The 27,004-nt window shown below is 27.9% G+C and overlaps 1 protein-coding gene across 5 annotated transcripts in view; it reads right to left on the reverse strand.

Moving 5' to 3' along the window:
• Positions 1 to 27,004, reverse strand: part of LOC113385359 (disheveled-associated activator of morphogenesis 1) — a 340,934-nt gene that overhangs the window by 216,348 nt on the left and 97,582 nt on the right. Inside the window, exon 1 of one of the 5 annotated variants that reach the window (XM_026623205.1) lies at positions 22,787 to 22,823. The exons of the other annotated variants lie outside the window; for them this stretch is intronic. The gene's annotated coding sequence lies outside the window, so the exon portion shown is untranslated. Of the gene's footprint in view, positions 1 to 22,786; positions 22,824 to 27,004 lie in introns of those variants that run through there. 5 annotated transcript variants of the gene reach the window in all.

Consider the following 27,004-nt stretch of genomic DNA (forward strand, 5'->3'; position numbering starts at 1 on the left):
ACTAGATAACGACTACCGTCTGTCAGTTTTGTGCAACAATCGGCCAAACCGTTTCTAATCAACAGAAAAGTCTATAAATTTTTGTACATGTTTTAGCCAAAAATCCTGCATTGTTTTTAAACATTCAGAAACTGAAAGATATCATTTGGAAATCGTGCTGATTAGTTTTAAGAGATCTCGGACGCATCGTTTCTTGGTATTTAATTGTTAAATATTCATATTAATATTTTTTACGATGATATTTGGCGATAGAGATCATGATCTCAAATATAACTAAATATTTCGACCTTACAAGTCGTTTTAATTTTCAAAATATTATCACAGTTTGAAAAAATTAGCAGCACTTTTTTACGTGAAGCAAAATTTCATCTTTAGTCGACGTTTTTTTTTTAAATGCGCAATCTTATTTGAAAAATCGATCAAATTCAATAAGCACTCGTGCTGGTTACTCTTGCTTCAAGATCGGCCGAGCCGTTTCTTTAGGATTATCAAAAGTGACAAATTTTTCGTCCACGTTATAGTCTAAATTTGTGAATCGATTTTGAAAATCCAAAAACCATTACAAAGGTACTATTTGAGAATCGTGCTGATTAGTTTTTGTCAATGATCCGTCGAGTCGTTTCTCAGTTATTGATTAACAAATTTTTTTGGCGATTTTGGATCCTGTTCTTAATGAACATACTACACGTTTTTTTCTTGTCCAATAATATTTAATTTTGAAACCATTTATAAAAAATAACTAACATGTTTAGAAAATTTGTACAAAATTGAATAATCTGCGACAGTTTTTCACATTGCAATGCACTCATAAATTAATATTTTGTTTATAGTTAAGTAGATTATTTACACGTGTTCAAAAATTCATGCAGCTTGCTTTAAGGCAAAGTTACACCTTACACCAAGTTTATACTTTTACTTTATACACTTATTAATAATTTGGAAACAAAGCTTTCAAAAGCCGCTTTTTAATACGATTTCGCTTTTAATACGGCCGCCTTCGGCTGATTTTGACTACGGTCGTCTTTTAACTCAGCGGAGTTTCAATACTGCGGATGAATTCAGCGGACTTTCAATTTGGCCGCCTTTTAATTCAGTGGACTTTCAATGCGACCGCTTTTTGTTATGGCCGCTTTTCGTGTATGGCCGCCTTAAATTTTTCATTTTTTGATTTGACCGCCTCTAGGCCGCCCTAAAAGGCGGCTATTTGTATTTGGGCAGAAAGAGAGAGCGGCGCTTCTGCTAATGCTTGAAAGAGACAGAACAAGCGTTGAACAGCGGCACGAAACGCGTGCCACGTGCGAAGAATTTTTTGTACACAGGCGAAGCAGATGTGTGTGCGTGTAGGCAACAATTTAAAAATTCAAAGATAATTATCGACAATATTTTGTCAAGCGCAAATTTATTTTTACATATTTAATTATTTTCGATATAACTGCAGCTAATATTGTATTCGTATTGCCTATATCTAATATGTCTATGCATGGAACTATATAAAACACAAAGTTAAAAATATAAGTAGATATTTATAACATATGATTAATAATTTCGGAAAGTAGATTTTGCAAAATAGTATTTTAATTTATTCCACACCGATTCTACAAAATAAAAAAAAACATATTTTCCCCACTCCGATCGAGCAATACAAATCCGAAAAATATTTAAAAAAATTAATTTTGGAAATGATTTCAATAAAACGTATAAAACAATACGCGACTTATCAAACAGATGCGACGATTGAAAGAGTCTTTATATATTACGAACAAATATTCATATTATTTCATTACACTCATCCTGTCGATTGTTTAATTTTTAATAATTGTTTTGATGAAAATTTTAAATTGATACTTGTTTCCCGAATTTTTATGAAATTGCTTGATTTATTCTCGATTGATCCATATGAAGAAAAATTTGAATTCATTAAATTGATATACGGTCTCTGAAACAAATATTTGTTTATATGAATGATTATAATAACATTTTATAATAACAGTTATTATAAAATTATTATATTAACAGTAAAAAGCTATACATTTTAAAATATTTCATACTAAAATATTCAACAATTATAAAATGTTATTATAATAACATTTTATAATAACAGTTATTATAAAATTATTATATTAACAGTAAAAAGCTATACATTTTAAAATATTTCATACTAAAATATTCAACAATTATAAAATGTTATTATAATAACATTTTATAATTGTTGAATATTTTAGCATGAAATATTTTAAAATATATAGAATTTTACTGTTATTATAATAACATTTTATAATAGTTGAATATTTTAGTATGAAATATTTTGAAATATATAGCTTTTTACTTCTGAAAATTAAACATTGTTATATGTATTCTTATGTCTTTAGCCCATAAATATTAATTTTAGTGACTTCTCCAAATCATACTTTGACACTTGTTTTTAGAAAGACCACCAACAATTTTCAATAGAACACCCGACTACGCAGAAAAGGCGTACTCTAAAACAAGTAAGAGCAACCCGCGGCCCGCGGGCCGCATGCGGCCCGCCGGGTGTTTTTCTCTGCGGCCCGCCAAGCGTTTCTAAACTAGAGATATTTTTTCCAGATAATTTATCAAATACGTCTGTAAAGGCTAATTTTTTTGTCAGTTTAACAATATTGCAAGAAAAATCGAGAACTTGTCCGAGAACATAGCAATAACGCATTTCCAAATTTAAAATAATTAAATAAGTAAATCTTATGAAGTCGCGAGGGTTGAATTATGGTAAATTTAAAGAATTCCTGAAGAATTTAAAGCGTGTATATGGCGATGTCCTTTTTGATACCAAAATTCGTTAGCCTAATAGTAATGCAATGCTTAAAGAGTATATGACCCAAATGACAAACTACAATTGTTTTGGATATGAAAGAAGAGCATAGCATAACATAATACAAATATGGATGTTAGTATTTTAGCGTTGCATTGGGTAAATTATCAATGTGTTTTTGTGTTAGCTGCCCCTTTCATTTATATACTACATATTTGTACATTCAGAATTAGCTAGCCATTTTTTATACTAATGATTTTCTAAAAATAGTTCGCCGGGTCAGCTAGTATATATTAAACCCGTGCGGCCCGCCATGAAATTTTAAATTGAAATTGGCCCGTGGATGAAAAAGGTTGCTCGCCCTTGCTCTAAAAGTACGCTTCTGCTTTGAAATCTTTAGATATATATGTATTAGTACATTTACTAATATTATGATCATAAGGTCCACTTTCACAATGTTCGGTGCAAGAGTCGAATTACATAATGGGAAGAGCTTGGGTAACAAAATAAATATATGTATGTGTTGGCATAGTATGAAATTTTTATATTTCTATGAAGTTAACAATTTAGAAATTAACTTACTTTTTATGAAATAGACTATTTATTTCAATTAAACTAAGGCGTTTTGTTGTAATACTTTTAATAAAATATTTTTTAATACTATATGCAGCCAGTTTTGTAAATTCTCCTGATCAAAAGAAACCGCCTCTTGCTATGGATATCGAAAACTTTAATTGAGAAACTAAAAACTAAAGAAACTGAAAATATGCTTCAAAGTAATTAAAGTTGTTTATTTTGTAAGTTTTTAGAATATTTATTTTTTAAGTAAGTTTTTCATTATGCTGCATTTGTTTAATTATTTTTAATTTTTAATTATTACTAACATTTTATAAATTAATTTAGTAATATATACAGTATATATATATATATAAATATGTTAAAGTTTTCAATTTGATGTTGCATGTATGATTAATTATATATATCTATTTATATATATGGTAAATTTTATAATTATATATATAATAATATTATATATTTATATATTATATTATCAAAATTTCGTAGATGTTATTGAATATCATAGTTCAAATTATATTTTTCATATACTTTATTTATTAATACATTGATTGTATACGAAAAATTGTTAAAATTGATTTTGTTTATATACCTTTTATTTAGAATAGTTACTCCTTTGGATATGATAATAAATTCTTTATATGTATGCAATTATATTATTTCATATTATATTATGCGTCGTATAGATCATATTAATATTCATGGATATTTCTGATTATATATTTTGTTATATATATTTTACATGTATTCTTGATGAATACAATGTTGACTGAGAATAGATATCGTAGCTTTATTATAGTTATAATATATATTATAGTTTAACCATTTCGCAATAATATATATATATAATATATTATATATTATATACAGTGATATCCCGCCTTACGAGCTTAATTCGTTCCGTACCCACACTCGCATTTCGAATCGTATATCATATCTCGATGCAATTTTCTCTATACAAATACATTGAAATGCCATTAATTCGTTCCAGGACAGTGTTTTTTTTATTAATAAAATGGATTGAAACATTTATTTCTAAGATCAAATATATATATTATCCAAAATATAGCAAGTTACTAAATAAAAAATAACTTAATTATTATTATATTAGTTCTTGCGTTTGAATAAACTATCTAATCATGATTCTATAAATATACTATCTCATAAAAAATCGTGATTATACAAGTAAATATTTTTTAACGGCATAAGAAGCAAAAGAGATCGAACGCTACTTTTTACATTAACATAAATAATCACAATGGGTGTGAATTGTTGTATCTGACAAACAAGAATAATGAAACAATTAATATTAATTAATTGAAATTTTTGACTATAAACAATTGACACTAATATTTTTTATGCAACTTCATATACAAAAATCCTATTAAATGAATCTGCTTCATTCACACTCTTATAATTTACAGAATCTGGCGGTCTTGCTAGCGGCATCGCTTCTTTGGCGGCGCGTATCACGAATTTTGTTCGTATATTGAAGCAAACGAACCGCGCCTTTGAAGGCTCGTATCTCAAAAAACAATACATTAATATATGTATCTAGTTTTTTTACCAAATATTTTCGTATAAAAAAATGGTTGACTCTTACAAAGCGGCGTACCGAGATGTTCGTTTTTCCCGTTTTGAGTATAAAGTTCACCTATATTTAAATAAAATTTTGGGTAATAGAAGCAAAATGTACAACCTTTCGCATGTTTACATTATTTTTAATAAGATAATTAAATTTATTATATTTCTTTAATAATTTTAATTTTATAATATTAATTAGTTATAATTTTAATTTAATAACAAATCGTATTATTACTATAATAGCTCTAATTATGATTATTTTGCTGATTTTAATGAAGCAACAGTTTTTAAAAAGTTTAAATATGATTTTAATTTCGTAATATGTTTTCAGTTAAAGTCACACTTAAATATTACGGTATAGATTTTTTGTGCATTTTGTTTCAAATTTTCTTTACCTACCACAACCCCCGAGTAATTCTTGGATGTCTTTAGAATTCCTAAATGAAAGATTTGTCTCAAGTGCTTCAAGGATCAGTTTCTTACAGACGTTTGAAGAAAATACACGCAATTGGCTATTATTAAAGTTCATTTTAGAAATATATTTATAATTATACTTCTAATTTTGAAACTTTTAAAGTTAAAGTAAAGCATTTATTTTCAATTAATCTTTTGTGATTATTTAAATTTATTAATCTTTTTGTACCGACAACAAATTATAATGATGAATCAACAAAGTTCAGTTTGGTGTTATTTTAAAAAATATCGGTTGATACCGCAGAATGCAAGTTTTGCAAAAAACAATTGAAGTGCGTTGGAGGAAGTACTAGCTCAATTCGTAAACATTTGAAAACTATTCATAGTGTTTTCGATATCGAGAAAAGCTCTTCCGGAACTTCTTCAACTTCTAGAAAGCGTCAAAGGTAAATAATTTATCAGATTTTAATATTCCATCAATATTCATTTACTAATTGAATCCTTTTGTGACAATCAAGTGTAAAAGTTTTATAAAATCTAATTTGAAACACAATTTTATTAATATCAGCTTATACTGTTTTTGCATAACATATTTTCAGACACAGTGCCAATTACAGCCCCTTTTTGTATTTGATTTTTCATTACATGTGTTACTTTTCAATACTAAATAGAAATATTAAATTTTTCACAAATTGTTTTAAAACCCATAGTTGGTATGACTATAGTTATTAATATAAGTAGTACTAAACATTAAGTATAGAGGTTTCAGAAACAGAGAGATTTTTGCATTTTATATTAGTTATCCAACACTATACTTATATAGTTCTGAATAACTATAGATATTCCGAACTATATAAGTACATATACTTATATAGTTTTGAATAACTAATGTAAAATGCATAAATTGCTCTGTTTCTGAAACTTTTATAGTGCCGCCAATACTTTTATAATAAATAGCACAACGCAATTTCTCGAAGAAGTTTACGTTTTCACCAGAAAATCCTACTTGCTAAATTCATGTTAATGATATAATTTAGTAATAAATAAATAAATAGTAATTAAATAATAAATAAGCTGACGTATAATAGAACAGAATTTGACGACAGTAATGGGCGTCTGCAAATAATAGTGTGTAAAATATATATTTTTAACTTAAATATTACAAATATTAGAAGTATCGCTCTAATAATATTAATATTACTTTTCATTGAAAAAAATGAAACAAGCTTATGAAACTTAAATATCAAATTATTTTATAATAGTCCATTATTGGCCCTATTGATTGTTCAACTTTAATCTTTAGAATTTTTTATCATTATATACACATAATACACATATACACATGAATAATGAAATAGTGAATAAAAATATTTCACTGTTTTAGATTTTCAATGAACGTTGAAGAAGAGGTAGAGATCCTGAGTGACTCTGAAGATATGAGCATCACTTCAGCTGATTCTCAAACATCTTCATTGACACAGACCAAAATCACTGGAGCATTTCGAAGCAGCAAGTATTTGGAAGAAAGGAGCGAGAAAATTACATGCTTACTTGCTGAAATGATTTCCACAGATATGCTACCACTAAGCTTTGTGGAACGTAAAGGATTTCAGAAATTTATGAAATTTCTCGAACCGACTTACAAAATTCCTTCAAGAGGTACTGTGCTGAGTCGTGTGAAATTATTATACGACAACAAGACCAGCGAAGTCAAGAAATTGTTGTCTGAAGCTAAAAATGTGGCAATCACAACTGATATGTGGACATCAAGATCATCAAATTCATATATGACTATTACTGGTCATGTAATAGACAGTACATGGCAGTACAACAATGTTACATTATCCACTGTCGAAATTTCAGAGAAACACACTTCAGAGAATTTAAAAAATAAATTGACTGAACTATTGGGAGTTTGGAATATTAAAGATAAAATATCTGCTGTTGTTCATGACAATGCTGCAAACATTACAGGGGCTGTTTCGAAGAACAGGAACTTGTTTGGTGATAGCATACCCTGCTTTGCACATACCCTACAGCTGTGCATCAATAGAGCCCTTTCAGTCGGTAATGTTCATGATGTTGTGAAGAAAGCTGGAAATGTAGTAAGTCATTTCCATCATTCTAGCTTAGCCTATTATAATTTGAAACAGAAGCAAGATCAACTACAACTTCCAATACATAAGCTAATAAATAAGAACATTACTAGGTGGAACAGCACTTACCACATGCTTGAAAGACTGGTAGAACAACGGCCAGCAATTTCAGCTGTCCTCAATGATCGCTCTGTGACGAACATTAGGACAGCTGTGTCACTTGAAATAACTGAGCAGGAATGGGGGATAATAGTAATGCTGGTCACAATCTTAAGACCATTTGAAATGAGTACCAGCTTATTGTCATCCGAAAAGGCTGTAACATTGTCAACAGCAAAACCATTGATGTCTTCGTTAATGAGAAGATGTTCAGAGAGAATTAATGAAGAGGAATCTATCCATATAAAAAAGTTTAAAAAACTAATAAGAACTGAAATAATGGATAGATTTCTCTATAATGTTGACGATGGAAATTTAACAGTTTTCGATATGGCAAGCATATTAGATCCCAGATACAAAGATGAAGTTCCTCATAACGTAAAACAAAAGGCAATAGTGTTGTTAAGGCGTATGGAAGAGACATCACAAATTACGATTGAAGAAGAATCTTCAGACATAGAAAGATACTATTTAGATGTATTTTTCGATGAGGAAAGAGACGATGCTATGCCTACTATTACAAAATCAGAAATTGATATATACATTACTGAAAAACCAATAAGTAAAAAAGACTGCGTATTTGAATGGTGGCGCCGTAATGAAAACAAATACAAAAAACTATCCATGATAGCCAAAAAATACTTAGCTATACCAGCCACTTCGACACCATCTGAAAGGGTTTTTTCCACAGCTGGAAATATAATCACAAACCGCAGAAATTGCCTTCGACCTGACAATGTGGACATGCTCGTTTTTCTCTATGAAAACAAAAATGTATAAAAATATAAATAAATCAATTTTATGTTGTAAATGTGAGGTTTTAATTTGAAATTTCAGACTCAGAAAAAACGTTTTATAATTTAATGCACCATATTTTTGCACTAGATAGATTTTGATTTTTTTCATAATTAAACTTCTCAATAAAGACTAACATTTAATAGCTAAATGCTAAAATTTTAAAGGTTAAATGCTTCTTGTAATAAATATATTTTACTATTTCTCCTCAATTCTTCTCACAACCTTTAGGATCTTAATTTCTATCTATAGTGATAGTTTGCTAGTTGATCTATAATAATCCTCATCTCATATTGAATTATATTCAAGTCTAGAAATTTTAAGATCAATATTGAAGATCTACAAATTTTAAAAGAACAAACTGTTTATATAAAATATAAAATTTAGAATATTTTTGATGTTTCATATAACTGATAACATTATGTGTATATTGAACATTTACTCATGATTATTAACCTGAAACACAAACTAATTATGCTTCTTTAAGTATATTTAAGAACTTATAGGACGAATTGCATTGCATAACACATTAACTTACAGTAAAAATATTTGGAGACACATGTTTTTATTATTATGTCATAGACTACAATTCCCAGACTATAAAATTTAATTTAAAATAACTCTGAAATGAAAAAATAAGTTTGTACATAACCTATAAAGCAAAACAATGTCACAAACCCCAGTATAAAGATGGAATTGTCATGTCTCATGTCATGTCACACTTCACTATGTTTTATGTTTATTTATCTATGCTTTTCTACTTTATTCATATAGGGCGTCTACATAAAATTATTTTATTTCCGATGTGAATTAAATGATAAATCCGATTGAAAAAAGAAGTTGCTTTATGAAAAAGTTTATAATTATTTATTTAGAAGTTTATGAAAATTACATATAACATAAAAATAATGAAAGCAGACTAAATATTATTCGAATGTACAATTTTCAATTTGAGAATTGCATTGCATTATTAATGGCAAACAATCAAACAAATATATAAATAAATAGAAATGCACAAAAAGTGTTAATTATAATTATATTAAAAAATTCAAAGGGTTACAAAAAAAAATTCAAGAACTAAAAGCGAAACACGTAGCTTTTTGGATATTTGTGACTGAATAAAAAAATAAGAAACTAGTGGTGTGTGGCATCGTGCCTTAAGGCAAATTGCTGGTACTTCCCGTATTTTTTATTTTTTAATTATTTTTTTAAAAGGATCAACATTTTGGAAAAAAAATACTTTGAAAAAAATAGATTTTTGAGAAACTATAAATTTTTGACAAAAATTTACTTTTTTAGAAAGAAAAGACTTTTTGAAAAAAAAATGTTTTTTTTTATTTTGAAATATTTTGGGAGTTCTGAACTTTTGTTCAAAGCAATCGTACTGCTTTAACTGCGTTGAAACGAAATTTCTATAAAATATCTGATAATTTGATGTGCATATGTCTAATGATCATTTTTGACAGCCAAATGGCTTTTTTTAGTTTTTTTACTAGATCTCCGAAACCGATAGATCTGCATTCATAAAAATTTTATCAATTCTTCATCTTGTCAATACAAGTAAAATGATTTTTGAATTATTAAAATCGAACGCTCCGTTCTCTCAAAAACTGAGTTACCGCTTATGGCACTTTTCCCCCGTATCTTCGAAACGGCTAGACCTGCTTATGCCAAAAACTAATCAGCACGTCTCCTTATCAATACAAATCGAATGTATTTTGAATAATTGAAATCCGTTGAACCGTGTTACCGAAATCGTGGACGAAAATTTGTATCCGCACACACACACACATACACCACACACATACACACACACACATACACACACATACACACACACACATACACACACACACATACACCCATTTCATCATAGTAAAATACTACTGCATTATTCACAATATAGAAAAAAAAATCCGGTGCCGGAGTTTTTTCCGGTGCGGTCCGGAATTTTCCGGGATCGATCCGGACTTTTCCGGGTTGGAACCGTTCACGGTTCTCCCGGAACCGAGTCCTTTTTGGACTTTGGAACCGGTTCTTGAAAATGACGGTTCTTGACAGCTCTACTTAAGAATAGCCAAAAGTATAGAAGCAAGCTGAATTTATATCCCTACAAAGAAGTTGTTGAATAAAATTCAAGAAAACAACTCTAATGGCGTATATTAAGTATACTAATAAGTAAAAATACACGGAATCTCTATTTTTTTACTACCAATGTTGTAAAGATCTTTGTAACACCTACATCATTGAACGTAGTTCATAGATTTTTCTTGCGCTTTAGAAACAGAGATTTTTTTATCAATTTGGAAGCATTTGAACCCCTGGGAGCAAAAAATTCCAAAATATCCATATTAAGAACCACCCTAATATATATATATATATATATATATATATATATATATATACTCGTATATATATATATCAAACAACATTGTATGGATCTTTTCCATCTAGCACGCCGTCTATAATGCCATTCATATGTCGGTTGCATCTGCACCCAGCACGCACGTCCTCTGTTAAAATTTATTTGTATTTATTGCACTGTTCGAATTTTACAACATTTATTGTTGTCTGAACAAGACAGAATACTAATTCAATTTGTCCCATATATTAAGATTTCCATTACCGAACTAGGTTGATGAGTACACATCGTCAGTCGTCTAAACGTCTCGGCTTCGATTTTACATATACGGATGTCAACGTGCGTGTGGGCTAATAGTAAGATATACATTTTAAACAATCGACATACATACATCTGATGATATACCTTTTTATCAAGATTTTTGGCGTAAAACTAAATTTTTATCGATAAATACTGCTAATTAACATGTACGAACGGATACAATTATAATATTGGAAAGTCTTTATGGATTTGGGATAATGTTGTAGCAGATAACATACCAGCATGTAAAAATTTATATAAAAAAGGTTAATTGCTATTTTATACTTATAAGATGTCTATGAACGTGCATGTGAAATCGGTGTTATATTCTAACTAATTATTAAAATTTATAAAAAATACAATCACAGATTATTAAAGTATCATCATATCATTCCCAAAAAGCCATTAAGAATATTGAATTAAAATCGATATAATAGATACAAAATTTTACTACACAGTCGATCAATTTTGAAATTTTTAAATTCATCGTTTAAAATTTAAGAAAGCTTGGGTCATTATTTATTCGGACGTATTTTCGTTTTATTATATTGGCCATGAAGGTGACAACCTTCAGCGCATTAAGCTTTACACGGAATGGTTGCTACCCCTAGTAGAGGGGGTAGCGGAGTGTTTTAATTGAACTAGTTGTTCACTTCTAAAAGTAAAGTCCGCGAAACAACATGTATAATAACTAACCAATAAATATATCTTCTTTCATTATAACTAAGCAACAAATCAGGGATTGTAATTAGAACTGCAACAAATACATAATATACAAACAAATCAGTATTTAATATAGTCCACAGCTACAAGGGTTAAATCATAACCCAACAACCTGAATTATCGAAGAAGAGTTTTAATAAATCTTATAACTACTGTAGTCCTAGAAATGTTATTTACGCTTACAAGTTCAAAGTTTGAATGAAGAAAATTAATAAAAATTAACCGCAATAACCGAAAAATGATCTTGAAGAAAGTTCTAGTTTGCACTTAAAAGCTCATAATTTTCAAACTACACGAACCATTTTTTTTAAAATTAAAGTCATGATTAATATTATTAGTGTGTTTTGGCTTGACGTTGAGTTCTGGGACACCCCGTAAATGTAAAACAATGTGTGCAACACAAGAATTTATTTGTATCAAAAATAATTATTCTATTCATAACCAATTGAAAAATTTGAAACAAAATGCTTGAATATGAATTTAAAAACTCTACTTCAAAGAAAAAAATAATTATTTATCAGAAAAGTTTAATACAAATCTGATCAATATATGTATGTAAACTATCAAACACAATTTAAAGTATTTATTTGAACCAAAAACCAGTTTTGCACTTACGTGTATCATTTAGAAAACTCATTTAAATACCATATTAGTAAAAATTAAAAATGTATAAAAAAATTAATACATACGCTATATTACTAATTATGTGAGCACTTTTCGCTTTTAAACCAATAAATCAAATTATGAAAAGTTGTTTTTATATAATTTCATGTCAATTCATTAATAAATAAGAACATAATTGGACCGAATCGATCATTTATAATGAGCAGAATAACGAAAACGTAACAAAACCTGTATTTCAATTTCCGCGCACTTTTGAACTTTTTATATAATCGTAGATTAATTAATGATACAATTTATGTAATAAATAGCAAATACAACTCATACATTCATACACACATAATCACTCGTATAATTAATAATAGTTTTATATACTAAAACTATGTGTTACAGAATTTAGGATTTTATAAGATACTCTTGAAATTAAAAGATTAAAATATTATACGAATTAGTGATAACAAAGCATAAATATCAAACGAGTTACAAATTATAAATTATTATAACTATAATTTTGATATTCAAACTAATATATATATAATAGTTTGTTAGATTTAATTTTACACGCTCTATATTGGGTGATCTATATGGAACACTATTAGATAAGTAAGCAATATTATATTTATTTTAAATTTAAATTTTTAAAACAAATAATTTTCGAATTCACTGAATATTTGAGTAGAATGCATAGTATGAATATTTTAGGTTTTCAATATGAATTTTATTAGTATTTTCTGAATTCTCATTTACTGATACGGAATCCAAGATTTAGTAAAGAAAATATTCAAGAACTAGCAAGAAAAAGAAAAACATAGTATTAAAAGATCCTTAGGAGGTAACATCACTGAAAATTTATTATTAATGCAAATACTCGCACATCATACAAAAATCAGTATTTTTAAAATCATCTAGGTATTTTCTAATTACGAACTGTGTTTTTTTTTCTAAATCCAAATTTGCAACAAAGCGCCCTAAATTATAAATAAATTTTGAATAATTATCTATTTTGCAGTTGAGTTAAAATTACTCTAAATAACTCCTACATGATTATAATTTTATTACCTTACTTTCCAATAAAAAAAATGATAAAAACACATTTTTGAGGCTGTTAGTGTGGTGTTACAGCAGTTTTAACACTTTTTTAGTATCTTCAAAAAAAATTGAACTAAAAATCAATGAGCTGTGCGCGTTGTAACTAATAAATAATAATCATTAACAGTACTAATAAGTAGTCAAAGTTTTTTTCGCCAAAACGTGGCATACATATAGGAGGAAAATACCTAAAATTAAGAGAGAAAATGTTAGCATTCTAGATCCTCTCCCCATGAAGTAATGCTTTACAGGTGCAATGAAGACAAGAAGCAAGAGATAAGCGAAAGTTTTAGTCGGCATTATACCCAGGCTATATTGAGCCCGATATACTCAGACAAAAAACCTAGTCCTGGAAGCCTTAATGCATTTTTTTCGCTATACAAAAAAACATACATTGCACATTCATTTGTTTAAATTATAAAGCATGCAAAACAATTTTTTTTAAATGGCTTTTTCAGGTTTCATTAGCTTTTAATTGTAAACAATTGTAAACAATTAATAAATTTGCATAAAAGGCAGACATTGCAGAGCCTTTTAATACTTCACTTCGTACAAAAAAGTTGATTTACTTCGAAAATTGTACTTGCAATACTATAAGAATACGATATTAAAGTACTAATACGAGTATATAAAAATTAATAAGTTGAAAATTAATTGAATAGAATTGATGTAAAAAGCATATACAGTAATACCCCGCTTAACGCCGTTTGGTTTAGCGCTGATTCGGTTTAGCGCTCTTCTATTTCAAGCAGGTTTTGAAGGGGTAATTAATGAGGAAGAAGTCAAAGAAATTTTCTAATGATTAGCTCAAAGAATTAACTGAACAAGTAGAAAACAAAAATGTTACAGCAGTGATTCAGAAGGATAGCAAAAAAAAAACTTTCGATGGCGTTTGTAAACAGGAATTTGTCTACCATAACTGAAATAATGGATCAATTTATTGAGAATGATCAGACTTTTGACAGAAACTTTGAAAGTAAGACGTGGTGTTAGAGATGCTTTATTCGTTCGTGAAGAACTTTTAGGAAACAATGCAAAAGAAGTGGCGAACAACTTTAGATGCTTTTGTCACAAAAAGGCCCATAACAAAAGAAGACGACATTACTACATCAAAGCCGTCGTTATCTGCTTCAATTAGCTATTAGATAACCAGTATCTCTTATTATCCCGATCACCCACTGTAGCAATAAACCGATGTCATTTCTAATCGATTAATTATTCTCTAATTCGACAGGACGAACACCACATATATCATTTGACAAGCTGCTCGCGGTTAACGAGTAATAGACAAGGCAGTAATTAGTCCAATGCAATTATAAACTCCCATCTGGAATGAATCGAGCTAAATTAATACTTTAGTGATAAATCTGATTGAAGCGAAACTGGTTTACTGGCTCTGATATCGATACCAATATGAATGATTTATAAATTTATATTTATTTTATAGCCAGTGACGGCACGTGCTGGGATCGAAGAACATAAGTTGAAAAAACTATAAAGAAGAATAGGATTTATATGAAGAAGAGGAGTTGTAAAGTATATAGTATAAGAAGAATAGCATTTATGTAAAAAAAGACAGTATGAAACTGAAGATTGTAGTAGAATTGGAGTAGTAGATGTCTAATTGCTAGTAAGCGAGACCAAAAAAAAACTAGTGGTGTATGGCATCGTGCCTTAAGGCAAATTGCTGGAACTTCCCGCACCGTAATAAAATATTCGATAAATTTTAAACGTTTTCAAATATATCATTATAAATACTGTAACTTTCATTATTTTTGCTATCTTGTTATATCTGAGCAAATCAAATGTAAATCATAAATCAATTTATCTCCAGAAAATAGTCATTTCATTTCGAATTCAATTTCAAAAAAATAGTTGCACTAAAAACGAAATAAAAATTGAAAAGTGGGTAAGTTAAAAAATGGGTGCAATGGTTAAGTATATTAATTACATGGTTAATAATAAAGAAAATTATTGTACGTATATAAAATTCCCAGATGTTTTAATTTGAACAATTATATATCTCTTTCAAATATGGTACATATTTTTTCGCAATTTTGATATTTTTTGAACTGCCATCATAACTTAACAGTACTATGAGCTGCTGTGATAAACCTTCTCTTTAACAATGTGGTTTTTAGAAGACAAACTAGCGTTGAACCTGTTTATATTTGATATATTTATAATACTAATAATATAAATAATTTATAAAATTTCTTTAATACTGTCGGTGCATTTTTAATTTGATGCAGCCATTCTGGAGAGAGCTGTCTTTACTTGAAAACATATTTAGATCTACATTTTTAAGTGATAATGGATATTGCTACAGCTTTATATGAGACTGCCCGAGGCTGGTATCAAATCTGGTTAAAAGGCCAAACCACTATGCCACCGCAAGTCCAACACTTAATTTTGAGTAATATAGCCTTTAATTCTTCAATCATTATTGGCTGTCTAGAAAATGCATATTTTTTGCATAAAACTTTAGAATCTAACTCTATCATCTTCAGAATCATCTTCTTCATAATCTAACTCTATTTCATCAAATATTAGAGAAAGCACATTAAGTAGAACTATAATTCATTGCCTAACAATTCGTAAAAATAATTATTGGATTTAATTCAATGCAGACCTAAAGAATATTCGATTGATCCAAATGAATCTCATTAACCAACAAATAAATTTTAGGACAAAACTCATCGAATAGTTCAAGTCTGTACTCCAAATAGTGCTAAATTAGATGATCGCTACCTATATCATTCATGAGGAAAGTTAAGATGATCATCTGATCTGAAAGTGATATTGACTTTTTTTTATTGTATTTCCATAAATAATCAATCAGAATATTTTATTTTTTTATCAGATTACAAATTGATTTGTAAGATGATTTACAAGGTTTTGGGAAGGTTTCACCAATGACCAAAACCATAGATAAAACAAGACAGAAGGATACCAAAAGAACCATTAGACAAAGAAGAAGAGTGTATCCAATTTTATTAATTTTATTAAGATATTTTACGTCAATTTAGAAAACCATTTTTATTTAATCCTCTCGTTTGTGAAATATAGCCAAAACCTAATTTAGTCGTAAATGACTACTAAAAATTCTAATTATAAGATACTATTCTAGATATTCGTACTTAGAGATTGAAGTGAATCCATTCTTTGAAGCAGTTAAAATGAATTTTAAAGTTAATTCTGTTTTTTTTATTATTTACTGTCAATAGCAATCAGAATACAGTACAATCTATGAGTTATTAGACTTCTGAATTTAAGAAGGTAATTTGTTTTACGTCTAATTTAGAGTTCTTTTTAAGAAAGTTAGAAAAAATATTAAACTTTACTATTTAATGATATTATTAATAATCTGTTCATTTTATTGTTGTAAAGAAATAAAAATAAAATTATCCTTTATATTTTTTTCTGTCCGCAACTGGTTTTGATTACAATATTTGTTACTCGTCGCTTCCACTCGAATTGCACTTCACTTTACTCACTTGCAATTATCGGACTTGATACAAAATTATATTAAAAGTTTTTCTTTCAAGATTTATGAGATTACTTTAATTATTATATGGTAATGTAATGCGATGATGTCGAGGTTGGAATATAATCCTATTACAAAATTATCTGAATATAGGATCGACTGTTATATAAACAAGATTAATTCTAATAAATAACGGTTGAATTACTTTTGTAATTTTTAAATTAAAACACTAATCTAGTGAAGGTTTAGAAGAACGTCGTTTAGTTCTTGGAAGATTATATGACTGAAAGTCATAAAATGCAAAACCAAATTGGCAGACGTTAATCTGACTGTAAATATATATATGCAATATTAAGACCCTGTTATCTAAGATCGTTTTTTTTTTGGCATTTGTGCGATTTCTATGTTAAGTTTTCTATCAGACAACATGAAAAACGCCAGACTGCACAGCAACCACATGGCTTTTGTCAATATTTAGATCGAATTAGTATGGAAAATTCTTCAATACATAGCCTTGCTGTAACATTGAGCTGTTACGCGGCAAAATCGGTCCATTAAAATTTGAATGGTTCCAAAAAATTTGAACTCAAATGCACCATATATCAATTAGCTCTTATGTTTCGATACCAAAAAAACAGTATTTTTATGGCGAATATCGATATTAATACCTTCTTTAAATTGAAGCAAATTGTTTTTGTCGATATTTATTTTTTTATTCCATATTATATCTACTATATGATAGAAAAATACAAAAATCAATTAGTTACTTTAGTTACTTTTTCAATGTGTATATTATTATACGTTATGAAAGCATCAATATATAATCATTTAAAACTAAATTATATTTATCTCATACTATTTGTTTTAAACACATAGTTTAGAAAAAATATTTATATGAAATTATATGTAAAAACCGCAGTGAATATGTGATAATTGCATAGATATATGAGCATTCTTAATAGTAGTTAGTATTATATAAAAAATGATTCATATGATTGTTGTTATTCCAACTCAAAGCAAATGGGAAAACAATCATCGAGAAATTCCTTTAAAAAGATTCATCAAATTATTATTTCTATGGTGTACAGATCTTAGAATACTTAGGCAGTAATTAAAAATATTATTGCTGCATACCTCTTTTATTATGGCATGTATTTTAATTAAAGTGTTGCAAAATTAATACCAGCAACAATTAATTAAATACTAACGACGTGTTTAACAACATGATGAAAATGTAATGTACGTCATAGATGCTTTATCCTAAATTCTTGGGATGTGAACAAAACTGAATTTTTTATATTAGAATAAAAAATATATAAATAACAAACGAAAGTATACCAACAAAACTAAAATTAACACGATTCAGATTTAAAATATCATTCAAAATTTTCCCGGGCTATCTCGAAAACTTTCTAATTTCGCGTCGGAATCGAAAATCGAATCTCGAACTTCAAGTTCAGTGTCGTACGTTACATTTCACTTCTGTTCTGGGTCCGTTACCAAATTCTATAAACAAAATTGAAATTTATTGAAAACGATAATATTTTTATCTCGAATGCGAATTTTATGCAGATAGTGTCCGTTCTTGTACGCCGACGACGAAAATTTGCATAAAAAAACATCGGCGTATTTGATGGCACGAAAGAAAACCAGTACGATATTTGCATTTGGAGACAAATAATGTAGGCAATAAACTAATTTAATGTCACCATCCATCAAGGATAAATTGCGCAGGCTGAATTACTAATTATTACACTAACTCTAAATAAAGTCTTTCTCAACGTGTCTGGAATTTTGTTTCGTAAAATATGAATCGAAAATGAAAACGGTCGGCGCTAGAATTATGATGTTGTTTTCGCGAATTGACAAACTTGATTTGCCGGTTGTGCTAAAAATATGAATATTTATACTCAAAATACATAATTATATTGTACGAAGGCGGCTTGCTGTCATAACAAAATTTTACATGATAATTAGTGTTCCAAAAGTGTTGATGGCAGTTAAACACAAATTATGCTCTAATTAGTACTAGAAAAAGAAAAGGAAAATCTTCAATGATTCAAACCTGAATTCAATTGAAGATGAAACAGTCCCTAATATAATTATCAAAATTTAATCAACTGTATAGCGGGATTTAAAGGTCCGCGGATAAAATGGTTCACCACCAATATCTCACAAACGAGTGATGTTAAATTTTTTTATACAAAAATATTTGAAAGTACAAGGAAAAATATGTGTTACTAATCATCACATTAAATCAATCAACACCAATATCGCTATCAGGAAATAAACTGCCATGTTTGAATATCCATAACAAAATATTTCCTTTGGTTGTTAGTTTATTTTTATTGTGAGCACTGTTGTTTAGTTTAAGAGATCATAATATAAATTTTAAGTATACCTTATTTAATTGTTTTATAGGATGTGCTATTAATTTTATCTTAGATTAAATAGATATTTATATATAACCTCTATAATAGCACACATGTTGGATGGGGTCAAAAGGACCAACTGGATTTTACCTTAGCAAAGGTGTTAACAATAAAAAAAATAGTAAATTAAAATGAAAATTCAGTTAAAAAGAAAGTAATTATTAAAAAAGCAAAGAAAGAAAAGTTTTAAGAGTTTACATGAGCAGAGCTTTCATACCATGAACCAAGATTTTGACTAAATAAAATATTTAAGATTAATTAAAAATATAAAAATCATATTGACAAAATAGTTATAATACCTCTTTAATAAAAAATAAGTTAGATATACCTAACTACAAATTTCAACACATGATGCTGTAAAAATATTCTGTTCAACTTATATTAGTACTATTAGATTTGAATTAACATTAAAATTAATCATCAAAAAAGAAAAATGTGATGAACAAAATTATCAAGAAAATGGAAGCGCTTTTCCTTTAAAGCATTCAATTTCAAATATTTAATATATAGAGGAAAGTTTTTTGGCCACCAAAGTTAGATGTATTTTTTTTTTTTTGAAAACTGCTAACAGTTTTTCTTTTCTGTTACATTTAGAACTTATTATTTTTAATTATATTTACTCATTAAAATTAGAAACATTTAGAAATGTAAAATACCCATGGTGGAAAAACATGTACATAATTATATATATTTTATCATATTTCACAAAATGCAATAAAAATTTAAAAAATGAACTGAACAATCTCGGTGATCAAAGTTTGTTTAGATTTTTGATTTTTATTTCTAAACTGAGGAATATACAACTGGAAAAATCTGTAGAATAAAACGTTTGATAAAGCCAATTTGATTTTTTATTAATATGAATTCTCAAAAAAAATGTTACCATTCCAAAGCCGCCACACATATTTGTATATATATATATATATATATATATATTCTAACTACAAATTTCAACACATGATGCTGTAAAAATATTCTGTTCAACTTATATTAGTACTATTAGATTTGAATTAACATTAAAATTAATCATCAAAAAAGAAAAATGTGATGAACAAAATTATCAAGAAAATGGAAGCGCTTTTCCTTTAAAGCATTCAATTTCAAATATTTAATATATAGAGGAAAGTTTTTTGGCCACCAAAGTTAGATGTATTTTTTTTTTTTTGAAAACTGCTAACAGTTTTTCTTTTCTGTTACATTTAGAACTTATTATTTTTAATTATATTTACTCATTAAAATTAGAAACATTTAGAAATGTAAAATACCCATGGTGGAAAAACATGTACATAATTATATATATTTTATCATATTTCACAAAATGCAATAAAAATTTAAAAAATGAACTGAACAATCTCGGTGATCAAAGTTTGTTTAGATTTTTGATTTTTATTTCTAAACTGAGGAATATACAACTGGAAAAATCTGTAGAATAAAACGTTTGATAAAGCCAATTTGATTTTTTATTAATATGAATTCTCAAAAAAAATGTTACCATTCCAAAGCCGCCACACATATTTGTATATATATATATATATATATATATATATATATATATATAACTTGTCACCCAGTATATCAAATCCCAATTATCTAATAATTTACTCTTATTCACGCTGTTAACATATTAACATACTTTTAATCTCGTACACAACGAATGTGTTAATTTACCTTTTACAACAAATTTGCATAAACCTTCCACCTGCACGACATATTTCGCAAAAATTCAAACTATCACAGGCAAAACTTAGTAAAAATAAAATTAATCTCAGGCGTATTTTATTTATAACAAAATCGTTTTATGATAGAAATTTCTCGATGGAGAGTCAAGCCGTCAGCTTTTTATCAAATTGTCGAAGCATAAAATTAACATACTCGACAGAAGACATCAAATTACATCGAAATACCACCGGGAGTGCATGCAACTTGGCATTATAAAATTTACAATTGATGAATATGAAATTAACACTGATTAATATTTGTAATTAATGTACTTAATGATTTATCAGGCATATCTTATAAGATAGCGATTGTAAATCATACGTAATGTAATGTAAATAAATTATGATAGATTGTCGTGCAGCTATCTATTCTTTTATTTCTATAAAGGTTTTATTCTTAAATATATATTAAATATATATTAATTAAAAAGACTTATATTTAAATATTATATACACAAATCTCTTTAAAGATATAGGACCTTTACCAAAATATTACGAAGAAATGTTATAGTATGTGATAGTTTTTTCTTTATATTTGTCAATTAAGAAACAAACTGCATAGAAAACAAAAACAAAATATGCACTGAAAAAGGCACTAATTTTGAAAAAATTAGTACAAAACAAATTACTATGTAAAGAAATCGATTGTGAATTTTTATAATTATCTCAAGAGAGTACGTTTATTATGGCACGTGCAATTTGTCATACAAGTTTTAATAATTTTATTTTAATTATGCCTTAAAAATGATATTTAAATATTTTTAATTTAATTTCCTGTACTTATTATGTATACTACGCGTACAAAGAAAAAAATCCTTGGGATATTAATACACTGAGGTTTTTATGATTTAATTTCAAACAAAGTAATTAAAAACTATTAATTGAGAAGCATGATGCAAAATCTTCATAAATCTGCAGTAAAGACTTTTAAATCTATCGACAATTTATAACAAATATTTATTTATCTAAGGTCTCTAAAGTCTAAAAAAGTACTAGAAAAGTACTGGAAAACTATTAGAAAGATATTAAAAAAGTACTAGAATATGCAATTTTTAAATCTTTATATAATATTGAAAAAAAAAATGATAGAAGAAGAAACTATTATTTTAAAAATAAAAATTGAGATGTAAATAAACAACAACAAATAATATACATGAAATGATATCATCATGATAAAACGATCGAACCAGAGATAATTAATAAAAAATTAGCAACAAAAATATCTACAAAAGATATTTTTATTTTAAGATACAAAAAAATAATTTTATTACAACCTTTATATAAACTGATTAACTTTCTTAGCGCGCATTCTTTAAGTAGACATAAAAACAAAATACATAAAAAATCATAATTGAAAATAAGCATTTGTTAATTGCACGAATCATTTTTCTATTCATTTTTCTAATCAAAAGTTTCCAAAGAAATAACTAGTATTTCTAAATTAAATGTTTTTATAGAATTCACTCAAGTCAATTAAGCTCAACTTCAAACCCAACTAAACTCAGAAAAGCTCAACTTCAAACAACTCAACACAACTCAACTTCAATAATTTTTTTTATAATCAATACCAAAACTAATTCCTTGAAATCAATAATTTCTTATGTATAAGTATAAAATTAATAATAATAATATAAAAACATACCACATTATATTTTTCCAGTAAAATATTAATTTGATCCTTTGCGCACATATTCATCTTGAATCAGTTTTTTTGCAACCCACTTGTATAAAAAATGACACAAGTAAACAATTAGCACATAAGATAATTCTTGCTGTTTTATTAATCAATCACTGAATTATTATATTATAAGAGCCAATATGATGGAATTATTTATTTATTGTAATTTTATGCAGAATTACAGGCGAAAAATTCCTCTTATGACCTTTTCGACGCGTTTCAAATAGAAACAGACTTTTTCGTATCTCTCCATTGTTGAGGGAAATAAAAGTAATTATTTTGGGTAAATTGATACAAGATTAATGTAAGAAAATTTTAGCTTACAACATATTTTTTCTGTTGTTTTAGATTTTATATAATTTAATAAGTGTCCAAATTTTAAGATTTTTTTTTCAAAGTTCAGTTTTTTTTTCAGTCCAAAAAAAATTGTAAAAATATATATTTTGGTGCTTCACATTTTCACAAAATTTTCCTTATGTTTTTTTTATTGTTTTTCTTCTAAAATTTAATGAAAACTGCACGTAAATACTCCGGACGCACTTCAGAATGGCACTGATTCATGGACAGTAGTTTCGCCGAGTGCATCGATAGCGCCTATCGTTCCGAAAGAGAGGGTTACCATGTTACCAGCGCTTCTTGAGCTCGGTGGGGATATCCCGGTGATAGCCGGAGCGCTTGAATATTTAATATTATTCTTCGAGAACACAATAAACTGATTACAATTATCTTTAAATGAGATACTATTTATTTTTGATGCATAGCGGCTATTGTATGATCAAAAACATCTTTTCAGTTATTAAATATATTGAGCAAATAGAAACGATCACAATTCCAATTTACTGGAACCTTTAAACATAGAACAATTTTATTGGCTGAACTTTAATTTTTAGACTAATTGAATATTCACTTAATACGAATAAATTGTACAATTTGCGAGTAAAAAGGGTTAGAATATTCAAGTTTCAGACATGTACATTAAAATGGTAGATTAGAACATAACTTTCATCTTACATCTGGAAAATCATGACAAAGCTGAAATTGATCCATATAAGTGAATCATCAGCATCAATAATATTTCCCATGTTTCACGTTAAAATTTTCGGTTAATAACCTTGTGTATTTCCTTCATTTCTTTTTTCTGGCAGACTATTTTTTCAGTTTTGAAGTTTCACTTTTCGAAGTAAAACTTCTTTAGGCGCGACTAGGGAGAAAATCTGTGAAAATGCAACGGAAGTCCGTTACGCCCGAACTGTTCGTCATTCGCTCTCGATGAAATCATTTCTATACGGGTCGATTGTGATTTTCAATGTGGGTCGCCGTGTCGAGTGAATAGAGATCTTTCGTTGTATGCGTACCGGCGTATATCACCGAGGAGCAATATATAGAAATGTCATTAGATTTTAAGCAAGGTTACATCGTGATGTAACGATTGTAAAAAATGTCTAAATTAGAAAACTATTTTACCCTGTCCCCCGTAAATAATTATAATAAAAATAATATTCAATAAATAATTGAAATAATTTCTATATTATTCGTAGTTTCTATAAATCTTTGAAGTTATTAACACTATTCCTACGCCTAGTACCGGCATCAACGTTGTATGCGTTCCGATATCAACAAGGAAATCGGTATAGATGAATAAACATTTTAAAGTTATATCGTAGTACAAATCTTGATTTAATGAATCTGAAGAATATTTTACCCTGTTCCTTGGAAATATTGATTAATAAGGATAATGATTAGTAAGTTTATTGATTAGAAATTATTTCTATATTATTCGTAGTTTCTATAAATCTTTAAAGTTATTAAAATGGAAAATATTTTTATAGGAAAGACAGATATTACAGCTGCTCAAAGAATTAGATTATATCGCCAGCGAAAAAGTAAAAAAAACAAGCAGTCAATGAATGTATGCTAATTTTAATTCCATGAAGTTCTTCAAACACAATTACATTATGAATGAAATTGTGAATATAATATTTCTTTAGGCATTATTTAACATAATCCATTGTGTGAACGAATATTATTTCATTTATCAATTAACAATTACTAAAGATTCAAGTCCAAAATGACAAACCGATCATGTCATTTGAAGTTTTACTGAGTTTGCACCCCGCTCTGGACAACCTGAAATCTTGTAGAAGCAATTTCCATTTCACATTAAAACATAGAGAAAAAAATATTTTCAATTGAAAATAGCCCATTTCGGGCACTGCGGTGTAAAATGGCTATGGGAAATCTTTCACACTATTTTTTCCTGAAAGGGGTTGGAGCTTAACTCAGCTCACGGACTTGCCCTAGGGCAGTAATACTCATTATATTAATAGAATTTATCTCAAAATAAATTCTATTGATGAATGCTAATTATTGCAATCTCAACTTGACTCATTCCACTATTGGTGTATCTATAACAAATTACATTTAAATATCTCAATGTGCAAAATTCTTAGTATTTTACATAAGCGCGTTCAAATACATTTTGAATATAAAATCTCTAACGCCTGCATAGCTAGATGTGATAAAATATGAGACTTGGGAGTTTTATTTGACTCTGGTTTGTCTTTTACAGATCATATGGCCTTGTTTGTAATGGATCACATAAATCCCTTGGAACTAATCAGTGGGCTATATATTTAAAAATAAACTAAATAAATAATTTATTTTGCAATTTTAGATATTTTTTTTCATTTTGAATTTCTATATTCAATATTCTATTTCTAATTTGTTATCCTTATATACAAGTAGTATATATAATAATGAATTCTTATTCTTATAACTGGAGAGTTTAACAGCACTTTTTAATTATATAATATAGAAATGATGACTAAAATAATTCTAACTATATTCTAAATATATTATATTATATATTCTTAAATATTTCCTTACTATTTAAACTGCAATCCAAACTATATGTTCTGTAGTTGTTATACACCGTCCTTAACCTAGTGTTCCTAGAAGGTAATCCAGTGACTGGCCATTAACATTGAGATTGTAATAAATAAATTTCAAATAGTGAGTTAAATATATTTTGCAACAATATGTAACTTGATATCGAATACAAAGTCTATGATCTCAAATAAATATTTGATGCCATAATTGCTTCACATCAAATTGACTAAAATGGGTATCGAAACTGGAATAGTTGCTAGATCACTTTTCTACCACAAAGACTAAAAAATACACTAGATTTAAAAGATAAAATTAATATAAGAAAACTGCAAAAAAATATGATTACCCTTAATGCTAAGAATGAAAAGTTTTCTCCAAAAAGAAGATAATAGTCATGAATTTAAATTTTATCAATATTATATTAAAAATACCTATTGAGCAAGTTCCATCAGCTGTCTTATTATAAACTCACTCATACAAGTGAATGGGAAAGAAATGTTAAAAGAAAAGACATAAGACAAGTGATAGTGCAGCATAAGTTTATTGTATTATGGTAAGCGAACACATGTATACAAGGAAGATGAATGTTTGCGACCTGCACTTCGCCAGATCGATAGAAGCAGGTGTCAGAACTAATCGGAAACTTAGAATATAGACATTATCCTAACGATTTTAGATTTTGGTAGCTAGAAGATGGTTGGAAGTTCGAAAGACTTTGTGTTGCAAACAATTTTGGATGATAGCTTTAAAATAAAACTTTTTAAACGAGAACTTTTTAAACTAGAACTGTAAGGAATAATTGATTTCAGGATCCGGACAAACATTTTAAAAAAATTAAGAGTTCATAGAAACACAGTCCAATTTTGACCCGGAACCAGGAACACTTAACGCTTCGAACGCTTTTGGGTATTAGCTAGGACTAGGACCACCAGGAGCCAACAACTTTAGAACAGAATCCGAACCCAGATAAAGTTTAAACCAAAATACTATATGGTAATCAAGCATCAAGATTCAAAAGCTCTTTCACGAATACTACGCTAGTAAAAATAGCAAACGTATTTTAGCCATAAAAAATATTTCTAGAAAATTTTTAGTATAAAAGATAACTAACTGATTGCAAATGTGGAAGTGTGTTGTATGAGTATAAAAGTAAAAGAAGCAGCTAACAAAAATTAGATGGATGGTTTTTCACTGCAAATCATGCCACATATGAATGTTCCTGGAGTTGTAATACAAAGTTTTGTATGTAATTGTTAAAGCGGAATATTGTTCATTTTATGGAAAAGTTGTGAA

The sequence above is a fragment of the Ctenocephalides felis genome, unplaced genomic scaffold, assembly GCF_003426905.1.
Source record: "Ctenocephalides felis isolate EL2017-DRISC unplaced genomic scaffold, ASM342690v1 CF-g0.4_SCAFFOLD_03571, whole genome shotgun sequence".
Taxonomy (NCBI): domain Eukaryota; kingdom Metazoa; phylum Arthropoda; class Insecta; order Siphonaptera; family Pulicidae; genus Ctenocephalides; species Ctenocephalides felis.